This window comes from Meleagris gallopavo, chromosome Z (assembly GCF_000146605.3).
Source record: "Meleagris gallopavo isolate NT-WF06-2002-E0010 breed Aviagen turkey brand Nicholas breeding stock chromosome Z, Turkey_5.1, whole genome shotgun sequence".
Classification (NCBI taxonomy): Eukaryota; Metazoa; Chordata; class Aves; order Galliformes; family Phasianidae; genus Meleagris; species Meleagris gallopavo.
Genome location: NC_015041.2, coordinates 39,498,449 through 39,509,421, shown reverse-complemented (window position 1 = coordinate 39,509,421; position 10,973 = coordinate 39,498,449). Strand labels below are relative to the sequence as shown.

Here is a 10,973-nt window from a genome sequence, read left to right as displayed (position 1 = left end):
TTCAGGAACTGCATCTTCTGCTCCAGATTCTGGCGGACACACAGAGACCAAGGAATGTGAGCCGGGAGAGCCACGGCCAGGGGGACCGAGCGTTGCAGGGTGTGGAGCAGAGTGGGAGGCCCGCAGGGCAGCAGCCCTCCTGCAGCCTGAAAGCAGAGCCAGAGGGACCATCAGCAGATGCAGGCACAGCCATGATGGAGACGGCTGCTAGTACCTTTTCCTTGCTGATGACATAGGCTTCGATGCAATCAACGGCCTCCTTTTCCTCTTCACACACAAGCAGCCAGTCAGCATCTAACCAAGGAAGAGAGTGAGCAGTGCTGTAGAGGGGTCAAAGGCAGGCGCGAGCAGAGGAAGGAGCTCTGCCCTCTCCAGCCCTGGGCCCACTCCCCTGGCACAGTCAGCTCGTGCCTGTCAGGACAAGGAGCTCTGGTATCGAGCAGGGGGCACTCGCTGCCCCAGCCCTGCCCAGCCCGCTGGGGACCTCACTCACCAGCATGCAGTGGCTGCACCTCGGTCACTTCGTAGGGCTCCAGTGGAGCTCTCCTCTCCTGGGGAGCCTCACTCTCTGCCCAGGCCACCTTGGGGTGTCTAGGGGGTTTCCCCTCCATCCTGCAGGATGAGGACTGAGGATGGGGTGGGGGCAGATGTGGGGCTGCCAAGGGTATAGGGAAACAACGTGGAGTGCGCTCGGGGGCTCCTCGCCAGACCCGCACGCTCCTGACCTATAGCCTCGCTGTCCTGCCGGACACTGCGGGGCCGCTATGTCGGTGCCAGCTATCCCTGGGTGTCACAGGGACAGGTCACAAAGGGCCCCGCCCGGGTGGAGCTAGTTCCAGGTTGAAATGGCGTAGGCCAAACTCCTCAGCGGGAGGGATGTGTGCACCTGCTTACCCAGAAAGCCTTGGAAGTGGGCCTGAGAGGGACCGGACTACCCAGGCTTTCGTGTTTCTGCTGGGAGAGTGGAGGTGGCTGCAGCAGAGCAGAGGAGGAAGACGAAGACTCACTGTCAGCTCAGCAGCTGTTTTGCTCACAGGCTTGTGAGCTCCAAGGCATTTATTTCTGAATCATAAAGATGTAAATTATAAATTTCACACAGGAAATACAGTTCTGTGCCCTTATTTCTGATTAGCTGACAATACACTGTCAAATAATTGGGAACACCGCACTCCAGTAAGGCATTTCCCTATACTCCATCAGATATTTTTCTTCTTCTTTTTCTTTTGTTTTATAATCTCTAAACAGTACCCTGGGGAATGTGGTCTTTTAGAGATTTGGCCTTTTCTTGATGCCACCTGGGCAAGACTTCCACAATGCAATTAAGTCGGCTTTGATACTAGTCTTCACCGTTCCTCATACAGACATAGAAATCAAGTTAAACTGAACTGTTAATACTGATATCCATAAGAAGCCTTATAGATCCACAAAACAAGCAGAAGACAGTAATGAAAGGTTTTAACTGAAGATCTGGTAACTTTGCAGAACATACATAAACTCTGGTTCTTTGGATTCTAATTTGTGTGGGGTGGGGCAATTTTTCATACTCTCAGATGGTCTGCTTGAAAACTAGATGACTATTATTTGTTGGTTTTGTTTGTTTGTTTGTTTTTTGTGAACAGGGATGCTATAGCAGGGTTCTGTATATCCTGAGCGTCCAAATCATTTTTTATTTGAGCTTGCAGACATGTAAATTCTGCAGCCACAAATAGTGAAGGCCTGTCACACAAAGGCACGTTCTCACAAGAAAATATTCTAAATAGTGATGGCTCTAATAAGAAATCTTGATGATGTAATTTTGATGATGCATGTCATTTTTTGGTTATACCTTTATGTGCAGGCCTGTGTTAAATTGCTGTTCCATTCAACTGTTAGTAGTTGAATTCAAAGCCAATGAAGTAGACACTGTTTATCCACTTTGTTGCATTTTTAGTTATTGTGAGTTTCCACCAAGTTGTGTAACGGATTACTTCTTTTTACATTTGATTGGAAAATCAAGGAAAAGTAATGGAAAATTCAAATATGGAGAGAGATGATTGGGGGGTAATATTTGATGTGGTGTGAAAGTAGATGTCTTCAGAAGTTTACGTGACAGCTGCTGGGCAACTGGCCAGGTTCCGTAGGACTTGGTTTTCCTCAGAAAAAAACTGGCCTAGTTACATCAGCAGGGTCTGAAGATCGTCCTTTTTATTAATGGAAACCTTTGGCTTCCTTGTTCTGCTCTGGTGCGTTTTACAAAATGCACATATTTGCAGCAGTAAAGAAACATGCTCATATTTATTTAAATCTTTCATGTTTGTTTATGTGTTTAAATAATCAGGAAAACATTAAAAACAAAGAAGAGGCAACACTGGCCAGAACCAGCAAGTTCCTTCTCGAGATCCGAAGACAGCTGCATTTTTATGCTTTATATCAAGCTTTATGTCAATTATTTCTTTCTCAGAAGAGAAATAGTTCCCTTCTTCTGTACTCTCCCTCACTGCACTATTCTTCTGTAGCTAGTCCTAGGTCTGCATCTCTTGGCAGGTTAAAATATTCACAGAATCACAGGGGTTGGAATGGACCTCAAGAGATCATCGAGTCCAGCCCCCCTGCTACAGCAGATATCCTGCCATAGGTCACTCAGGATAGGCGTTCTGCCGGGCCTTGGATATCTCCATGAAAGGAGACTCCATAACATCTCAGGGCAACCTGTTCCTATGCTCTGTCACCCTTACCATACAGAAGGTCTTCCATGTGATAGTACGGAACTTCCTATGTTCATCTTTTAGGCCATTACTCCTTGTTTTCCAAGTTTAGTTATTGGCAGCTTATCCTGTTGTGGTAATTGTGGAGCAGTGTCCTTCAATTTAAAAAGCAGTTTCACTCCCCTGGCTGAGTTGAGAACACACACGATTGTTGGAAGCCATCATATTGCATCTCAGACCTCACCTCAGCTCAGCTGTGTGTCAGGCTTTGTTTGCTAGACTCAGCGATCTTCCTTCTCACAGCACAGGATTTCTGTGCTCTGCATCCCTATGAAGCCTGTTTCCGCTTGAGTTCTGATTGTTTCTTTCTTGAAAATAAATGACCAGGAGGCTACTCTCTGATTTGCTCTGTTTAATATTTTTGTTCTCTGCCCTACAGATCACCTTCATCCCCTCTCATTGACTACGCAGCATTTTAAACCTCTTGCTTAGGTCAGCTCTGCCCAGCATTTAGGACCAGCACATTGTTCTTCATTTGCTGTGACAGAAGACACAAAACCTTGGCCCACACCTTCTGTAGACAAGCTGCTGTCCTACTTAAAACAAAAACAAACAAACATACAAAAAAACCCTGAAGCAAACAAGAGAAACCATTTCCAGAAAAATAGCCCTGCTAGCCTGCAGTGCAAGAACTGCTCTTCCAGAAACGTATGGATAGATACAAGTACATTCTCCACCCTGAGGAAAGACTCCGGCAGTAGTCTTTATTGCCCATTCCCATACCCACATGCAAAGATTATCTATTTTCCCTTTTGCCCACTGATTCACTTCAAATGCAGCCCATTTCAGATCTGTCATGGCCTTCAGGCAGCAATATGGAAAACCAAAGTCAAGGTGTTGAGCTCTGGCTGGAATGAGGAACTGATTCAAGCCAGGAGAGAAGGCAAGAAGTGCAAAAGGAAACCGCCGTGTTTGTTGTCTACAATTGTTGAAATTGTTGATACAAGATATGGATATTTAGGTTTCACTATAAACTATAGAATGATTCCATGGATTTTGTCTATTATTTCTGGCACAGGCTATGTTTTGCAATGACTATATTCCATCCCATCTGCATTTCTGGTCTTGCAGACTGCCTCCCTAGCACTTAGTGAATGAAGTCACAGCAGTGGAACACAAATATGAACTAAAATGTATTCACGTGTTGTCCTGAAGCTGGACAAACTCTGAGTGCCCGGCCAGTGGTCCTCTGCAGCAACTGAAGACATTAAAAGAAGCAAGCAAGAAAGTTTGGAGATCATGACTAGAGAAATGTGCACTTCTTCTTCAGAGGTTTGCATGTCCTGCTCAGTAACAACCATACTCTTTTCCTGACTATGGCTAGGCTGAAGCTACAGCTGCAAGTGTAGCGCTGCTGATAAACAAAGTGCTATCAGTCTACACTACTTTCATCTGTCAAGAAGGGTGAAACATGCCTGCAGTTTTGCAGCTGAGTTCTCAAATATTGCTAGTTCAGGGAATGCTGTAAAAAAATCGAGTCTGAGGTTTGCTCAAAATACGAAAGAAATACTATGTAAAAACTGCTGGTGTCTACCAACTATCTAGAAAAACACATGGTTGATGAGACATACAGGTGTGAGTGTTGCTTACATAAATGTGATTAGTACATGAGTAAAAGACATACACATGGATTTTTATTAATAGGAGATCAAAGCTCTAAGAGGTTGGCAGATGAGGTCTTTTGTGCTGTACCAAGAAATACCAGTGAGTCAAAGCCACTCTGAAATGAGATTACCAACAGGGCAGACCCCAGGTCTCAAAGCATCTGAATGATAATTTTTGCTTGTGTTCTGTGCTTCTTGAGTTACAAAATCATTGATTTTCAAGTTTACTTCTGGGCTGATGTTTCATTTATGAAGAGGCAGCAGCACCTTTCAGGCTCAGTTGTTCTTTTTGCCTGCTTTCATTTGTTGAATTTGTCTATAAAATGTTGGTGAGGTCTAGAGTTTGATCCCATTCTCTTTGTTTTATAGTTGGGATTTTTTTTTTTTGGTCATGTTTACTTCTGGGCTGATGTTTCATTTATGAAGAGGCAGGAGAACCTTTCAGGCTCAGCTGTTCTTTTTCCTGCTCTCACTGTTGAATTTGTCTATAAAATGTTGGTGAGGTCTAGAGATTGATCCCATCCTCTTTGTTTTGTAATTGGGGTTTTTTTTTGGTCATGTTTCTTCACCGACACAAAATGCACAAAAACGTTCAGATGATTTCTCCAAGGTAACACTGATTTTCATGGCACACCTAGAGGAACTAGGGCTTCTATAAATCTATCCCAGGCTTCTGGGGTAGGGATTGTGCTGTCTAGAATAAAGTAGGTGTCTTTTTCTCTTGGACAAAAAAGTAACTTTTTGAAACTGATGTTTTCTGTCCTTAGTTCTCAACAGATTGCTGAAGCTGTGCGTTTTGTATGTTAATGATCCATACTTTTAAAAATGTTAGAAGAGGGAAAAGTCATCAGACAGACTTATTAGTCAGAGAAGAGAGTACAGAAAATAAATTTCAAAGCGCTTCTCCCATAGTTGGTAGGAAGAGCTTGATTCATCAACATTTTGAATTTTTGTTTCTGGCGCACCATCATTTCTCTTTGAATTCTGGAAAAAATCATCCATTTCTGTTTGCAACTCCATTTTCAATTGACGTAACTGCAAATTTTCAAGTGGAATATTGCAATCAGACCTTCAACTCAAAAATTTGATCATGTCTCTCTGCTGGACTTTCATAAACCTAGTCTTCCAGAGAAATGTATGCCTTGAAACAGGCTGCCCAGGAAGGCTGTGGAGTCACGAACCCTGGAGGTGTTCAAGAGGCACATAGAGGTGGCTCTGACGGGGTTGGCTAGTGGGAATGGTGGGGATGGTATGGGGTTGGACTTGATGAACTTAGAGGTCTATTCCAACCTTAAGGGTTCTGTGATTCTGTGAAAAAGGACTCTGTACCTTGGCTATAGGCGGTCTCTATTTCTTTGTTTTCACGCCTTCCAGCAGATCTACTGGATTCACTAAGAGTCATTTTAGTTCACAAAACTAGTTTTTAATATAAGGAGACCAAAAAAGTTGGGTTTCTAAATGCATGAAAATCCTTTAAGATAAAGGCAAGTACTTCATCCAGCACACTGGAACTAGTTGAAACTGTAAGTTTCAAGCCAAAAGGGAGCAGGATAGACTTCAGTGCTTGCTGGCAAGCAAAGCAAATTCCTAGGCATCTCCAGCTTGTATGGATCAACTTCGATGTTCATGTGCGTTCCCTGTTATCTGGCTCCCATAGATCAGCAGAATTTCTTTGCACCTTCCAGCTGAGCATCTTAGACTATGCTCCCAGTCAAAGCCTTTTTCATGAGGGGGAGCAGATGCCATTCAAACAAACACAAGCAACACACACACATTCAGGAGAACAGAATAAAAGTATCTTCTGGTTCAGTTTTTCCACTTTCATGTGATCAGAAGCAGGAGTGGCAAAAATATTTCAGTATGGGAAAACTTAAACTAAATAAGTCTGTAGAAGTTCTTTAGTTCTTTCTTACATCTGAAGAATTAACTGTTGTTAAAAAGTTACTGCAAGGCTGGAAATAACGTGTTTTTGGTCCTATCCAATTTATGGGTCACGCTGATATTAAAATGAAGACAAGAACAGTGTGCTTTCTGAAGAAGATAACAGCCATTGTTCAAAAGGAAGCTAGGTTGCAAAGCAAGAAATGCGGACGCTTTCCACGTTAATCTTTGAAGTCAGTGACAAAGAAATACAACACGGGAAAGCAATCTTTCTTAGAAGATGCTTGACTCATTCCTAAAATTACCGGAAATATATACTTTCTTAGCAGTTTCTTTTCCAGATTTTTTAAGAGAAGTGCCCAATCAGAAGGCTTTTACCATTATTTTTACTCCAGCACTGGAAGAAACCATTGATTTGCAGTAGAAATCCCATACAACATTCTGGCTGTCAAAATGGAGAAAAATGGATTTGACTGTTGCACCACTTCTTGGATAAGGAATTGGGTGGTCGGTCACACTCAGTGAGTTCTGGTAAACAGCACAGTGTCCAAGTGGAGACTGGTGATGAGTGGCATTCCTCAGGGATCTGTGCTGGGTCCGGCACTGTTGAACATCACTGTAGGCAATGTGGACAGGATTGAGAGTTCCCTCAGTGAGTTTACAGATGACACCAAGCAGAGTACTGCAGTTGACACACCAGAGGAAAAGGATGCTATCCAGAGGGACCTGGATGGGCTTGAGAGGTGGACCCATGCCAACCCTATGAAGTTCAACAAAGCCAAGTGCCAGGTCCTGCACCTGGGTCAAGGCAGCCCCAAGCACTGATGCAAGTTGGGCAGAGGATAGCTTGAGAGCAGCCCTGAGGAGAGGGATTTGGGGATGTCGGTTGATGGAAGACTAACATCAGCCAGCAGTGTGCTCTTGCAGCCCTGAAGGCCACCTGGATCCTGGGTTGCATTTTAAAAAGCATGACCAGGAGGTCGGGTGAAGTGATTCTGCCCCTCTATTCCACTCATATGAGAACCCACCTGCATGCAGTTCACGGGCCTCCAACACAAAAAGGACATGCAGCTGTTGGAATGGGTCCAGAGTGGGACCACAAAGATGATCAGAGGAGCAGCTCCCCTGTGAGGACAGGCTGAGAGAGCTGGAGCTCTCCTTTTTTTTTACTGCTTGTCTGTCAAGAGAAAAAGAATGGACTTTGGCACTTTATGAAAGCGATAAAAGACAGTTTATTGGAAAAAATACAACTCTTAAATAATACAAAGCGTTCTTCTGATTGGATGCAGGCGTGAATCATGCATAACGCCTCCATGATCGATTGGTTAGCATGTAGATGGAATTCTTTTATTTTCTTCAACGGAACTGCATGCTGTTGCTGATTGTCCAGTTCTCCAAAGGATCTGTATCCCTACCCGAGGCCTCTTGTGCCCCTGGAGAGAATCAACAGCATTTCCCAGCTGAGTACTGTCAGCTTACGTGCTGACTCCTGCAGCCCACCGCTACAGAAACTTTGCACATAAGCTCAACACAGGAGGACACCAAGGGAGCCGCCTTGCAATCTGAGTTTTAATTAGAATCCTCTTTGTAAGGACGGATGCAACATACAGAATCAAACTCCATAAGGCATGGAAGGTTATAAAGTTGGTATGTTTATTATGGTGGTGGGTGCGAGGGTGATGACTCCTAACTCGCACAACAAAACACTTGTTGGTTGCTTATTTAGCATACAAAATCATACATATAGATAAGATGACACATCAGGTGGGTTACCAGGTGGGTTAAGCTTGCTCAAACTGTTCCAAGATCTCATCATATCGTTCCAATTAGGTTGGGGAAATCATTACGATACGTTCCGCCTCTGCGTGCACGCGTGCTGCTCTCTGGTGGTCACAGGCAGAGGTCTTCTCCAAGTCTTCCTCACAAAGGCTTTCTGGTGTACTTTTCACCTTTGTCAGTCACCAAGTACAGACCCAGTCCTAACCAGCTCGGTTCCTGTTCTTTGTTTCAGGATGTCCGTGCTCCTGGGTTCCTTCCATTGTTGAAGGGATCTGTCTTGCATGACAGGAATGCGTGTCATAGCAATGTCTCTGCACAAGAATTTTAGATGGCCATGCAGGGCCAGCAGCAAAGTGCTGAGAGCCTGCTCCCTGCTGATGGTGCCTGCTGCCTTCGATGTGTCAGAGTCTGTATTGTCTGGGCTGCCAGGAAACGGACTGACAGATAGACGTCATCTTCCAAAGGCTGAAGGGCTGCAACAGAAGGAAACAGAGCTGAGATGAAACCCACTGACTTGCACAGAGCCACCAGCATTCCCTCCTGACCCTACCAGCCTCACTCATTGTTCTTCTAGGCCCAGAGGAGCATGTGAGACTGAGGGATCAGCTGGAAGCCACTGCTCAGGAGTGCCCCACCTGCTCCAGGAATGCTCCCTTGCCCCTGCAGCATTGCCTTGCGGCAAGGCACAGCTGCACACTGCCCAGGCTCTGCCCCCCGGCCCCCAGCCCCAGCACGCGCAGCACTGCCCTCACTCACCACTGCAGATTTCATCCAGCACTTCCTTACTTTGTTCCCTGGAGTACTGCACAGCCAGCCCTAGGGAAAGAGCTCCCATCAGACCCCCGCTCCCCACGGAGCACAGAGTGCAGCCCAGCCAGCCCAGCTGCTTCCCCTCCCGTGTCGCAGGCAGGGACAGTGCCCGAGGCGGGACCTGAGCAAGGCACCCATCGGGGCTACTGGTATGGGCAGGATGTTCTGGGGTCTGCAAGGCTGCACCTTGCTGCCAGGGCAGGGCCCAAAGAAGGACCCAGCGGTTGGGCTCACCGATGAATTTGACAGCCTCGCATCGCAAGGAGGCCTGAGAATCCTTCAGGTATGGCAGGCTCTGTCTCAGGTATCCTTTCACACTCATCTTGTCCTGGTGCAGCTGCAGAAGAGCAGAAAGGCATGGAGCTTGCAGAGCCTCCCCAGCCACTGGTACAACCCCTCCTGACAGCATCCCCTTTCCCCCAGCAAAAAGGTATGGGCTGTGTGACTGTCCTTACCAAACACATCCTGATCCCCACTGTGTTCTCCTCCTGGGCCCAGTGCTCGAGCTCCTCCCACTTCAGGAATTTTGCACAAGCCACAAGGGCTTCCCCAGATGCCTAAGGAACAACAGATGCAAGGAGGTGGCACCACAGACACACTTCTCAGTATTTGAGTTCTTGCTGAACTCGCTCTCAATTCCCAGACCATCGCTGTCACCGCTGAGGTGTCAGCACACCCTTGCCCGCATGCTGGTCAGGTCTATAATTTATACCTGTGCTACGCTCGTGGTCTTGTCACTCATCTGAAATAGCAGAGGAAGCAGGGCCTTGCACACAACATTCTTCATGTTTCCCTTCTTATACCACAGCACAGCGTCCATCAGATCTTTGAAGAGGTAGATGGAGTTGTCTCGCACTTCACTTGACACCTGAGGGAGGAGAACAGGCGGACCTCAGCAACACACTCTCACTGCCCATGGTGAGCACGAGCGTAGGCGTGGCTGGCATGAAAGGAGATGCTTTGGAGTCAACACTCCGCACAAAGGCGCTGTGCAGCCGTGCAAAGCAGTGCAACAGGTTTCCAACATGGGGTGCCTGTGCCTCAGAGTGCTCCCCCAGCCACTCCACCAGCTCAAAGCAGAGCTCCTCAAGCACCAGGACAAACAGGACATAGGGCTGGCCCTCGGCACTGCCTTCACGGCACTCGCTGCCTACTCAGCCTCCAACTCCCTGCTATGGCACCTGGAGAGAATGCCTGGCGCTGGTAGAAGAGGGTGCACTGGAGGGTTTGAAAATAAACCTTGGCAGAAGATGCTTGGCACAGCGGTCAGGCTGGGCCCCAGCACAGGGACCTCACGCCACCAAGAACAACCGAGCTATGCTGCCAGGGACAAGGCCCATTGGGCTGCAGAGCCCGGAAGACATCTCATTCTCGAGAACCGGAGAAGCAAAGAAAGGAGAAGGCCCTCCGGTCGAGCACCCACTCATGGAGCTCAGCCTCCCACAGCAGACGTACATGATTAAAAAGAGGCAGAATCTTCACAGCCAGCTTCAGAGCAATGGAACTGGCATGCCATTTCCCCAGATGGCACATTATATTTCTGAAGATCTTCAGCACCTTCAGAGTAATGGAGGTATTGGCAAACCGCAAGGCCTCCATGACGGCTGGAAGCAGGGTCCGTATTTCTCTTGCCTGTACAAAACACACAGTTTCCTTTTCATCAAGAGGACAGCGGCCACCCTGGCCTAAAAGTTCTGATTACAGAGCACCAGCCACACGCTCTGCTTGTTGGCAGCTGCCACAGGAATAACAGCGGCAGACTCTGGTCAGGCACACCACTTATAGTGATGGGAAAGCTATGGCTCAGCCACCCCCTTTTCCAACAGGCCCCATCTGGAAAACTCCTGGAAATCTCCCCAGGCAGCCACCAGGCCCCACCATGGCCATCACCCCAACTCCTGAGCCTCGGGCAAGGCCAAGGCACAATGCTGCCCACCGCCCCAGCGCCAGGCTGCCCACAGGAGGGCTTCATTTGACTAGGTCCTGCTCACCATGTCAGGTTCCTTGGACAGGAGGAGGACAAGGCTTCTGAGCACCAGCCAGAGCAGTGGCGGGCTTTCAATCTTCAGAAGTCTCTGGAGCTGTGCTGGCTTACACAGCTCTTTCAGGATCTCTTCAGTAGGATGCATCATCTGAAACAAAGGCAGCAATGAGA

The 10,973-nt window shown here is 47.1% G+C and overlaps 1 protein-coding gene and 1 long non-coding RNA gene across 5 annotated transcripts in view; both read right to left on the bottom strand.

The window, feature by feature from the left end:
• LOC109364012 lies at nt 1–1,203 on the bottom strand. The gene is made up of 3 exons (XR_002109966.2): nt 494–1,203; nt 215–294; nt 1–29 (listed from the first exon to the last, which is right to left on the bottom strand). It is a non-coding gene; the product is annotated as an uncharacterized LOC109364012 (long non-coding RNA).
• The window catches only part of SECISBP2 (SECIS binding protein 2), a 189,891-nt gene that overhangs the window by 155,337 nt on the left and 23,581 nt on the right, over nt 1–10,973 (bottom strand). The gene's annotated exons all lie outside the window — the stretch shown is intronic.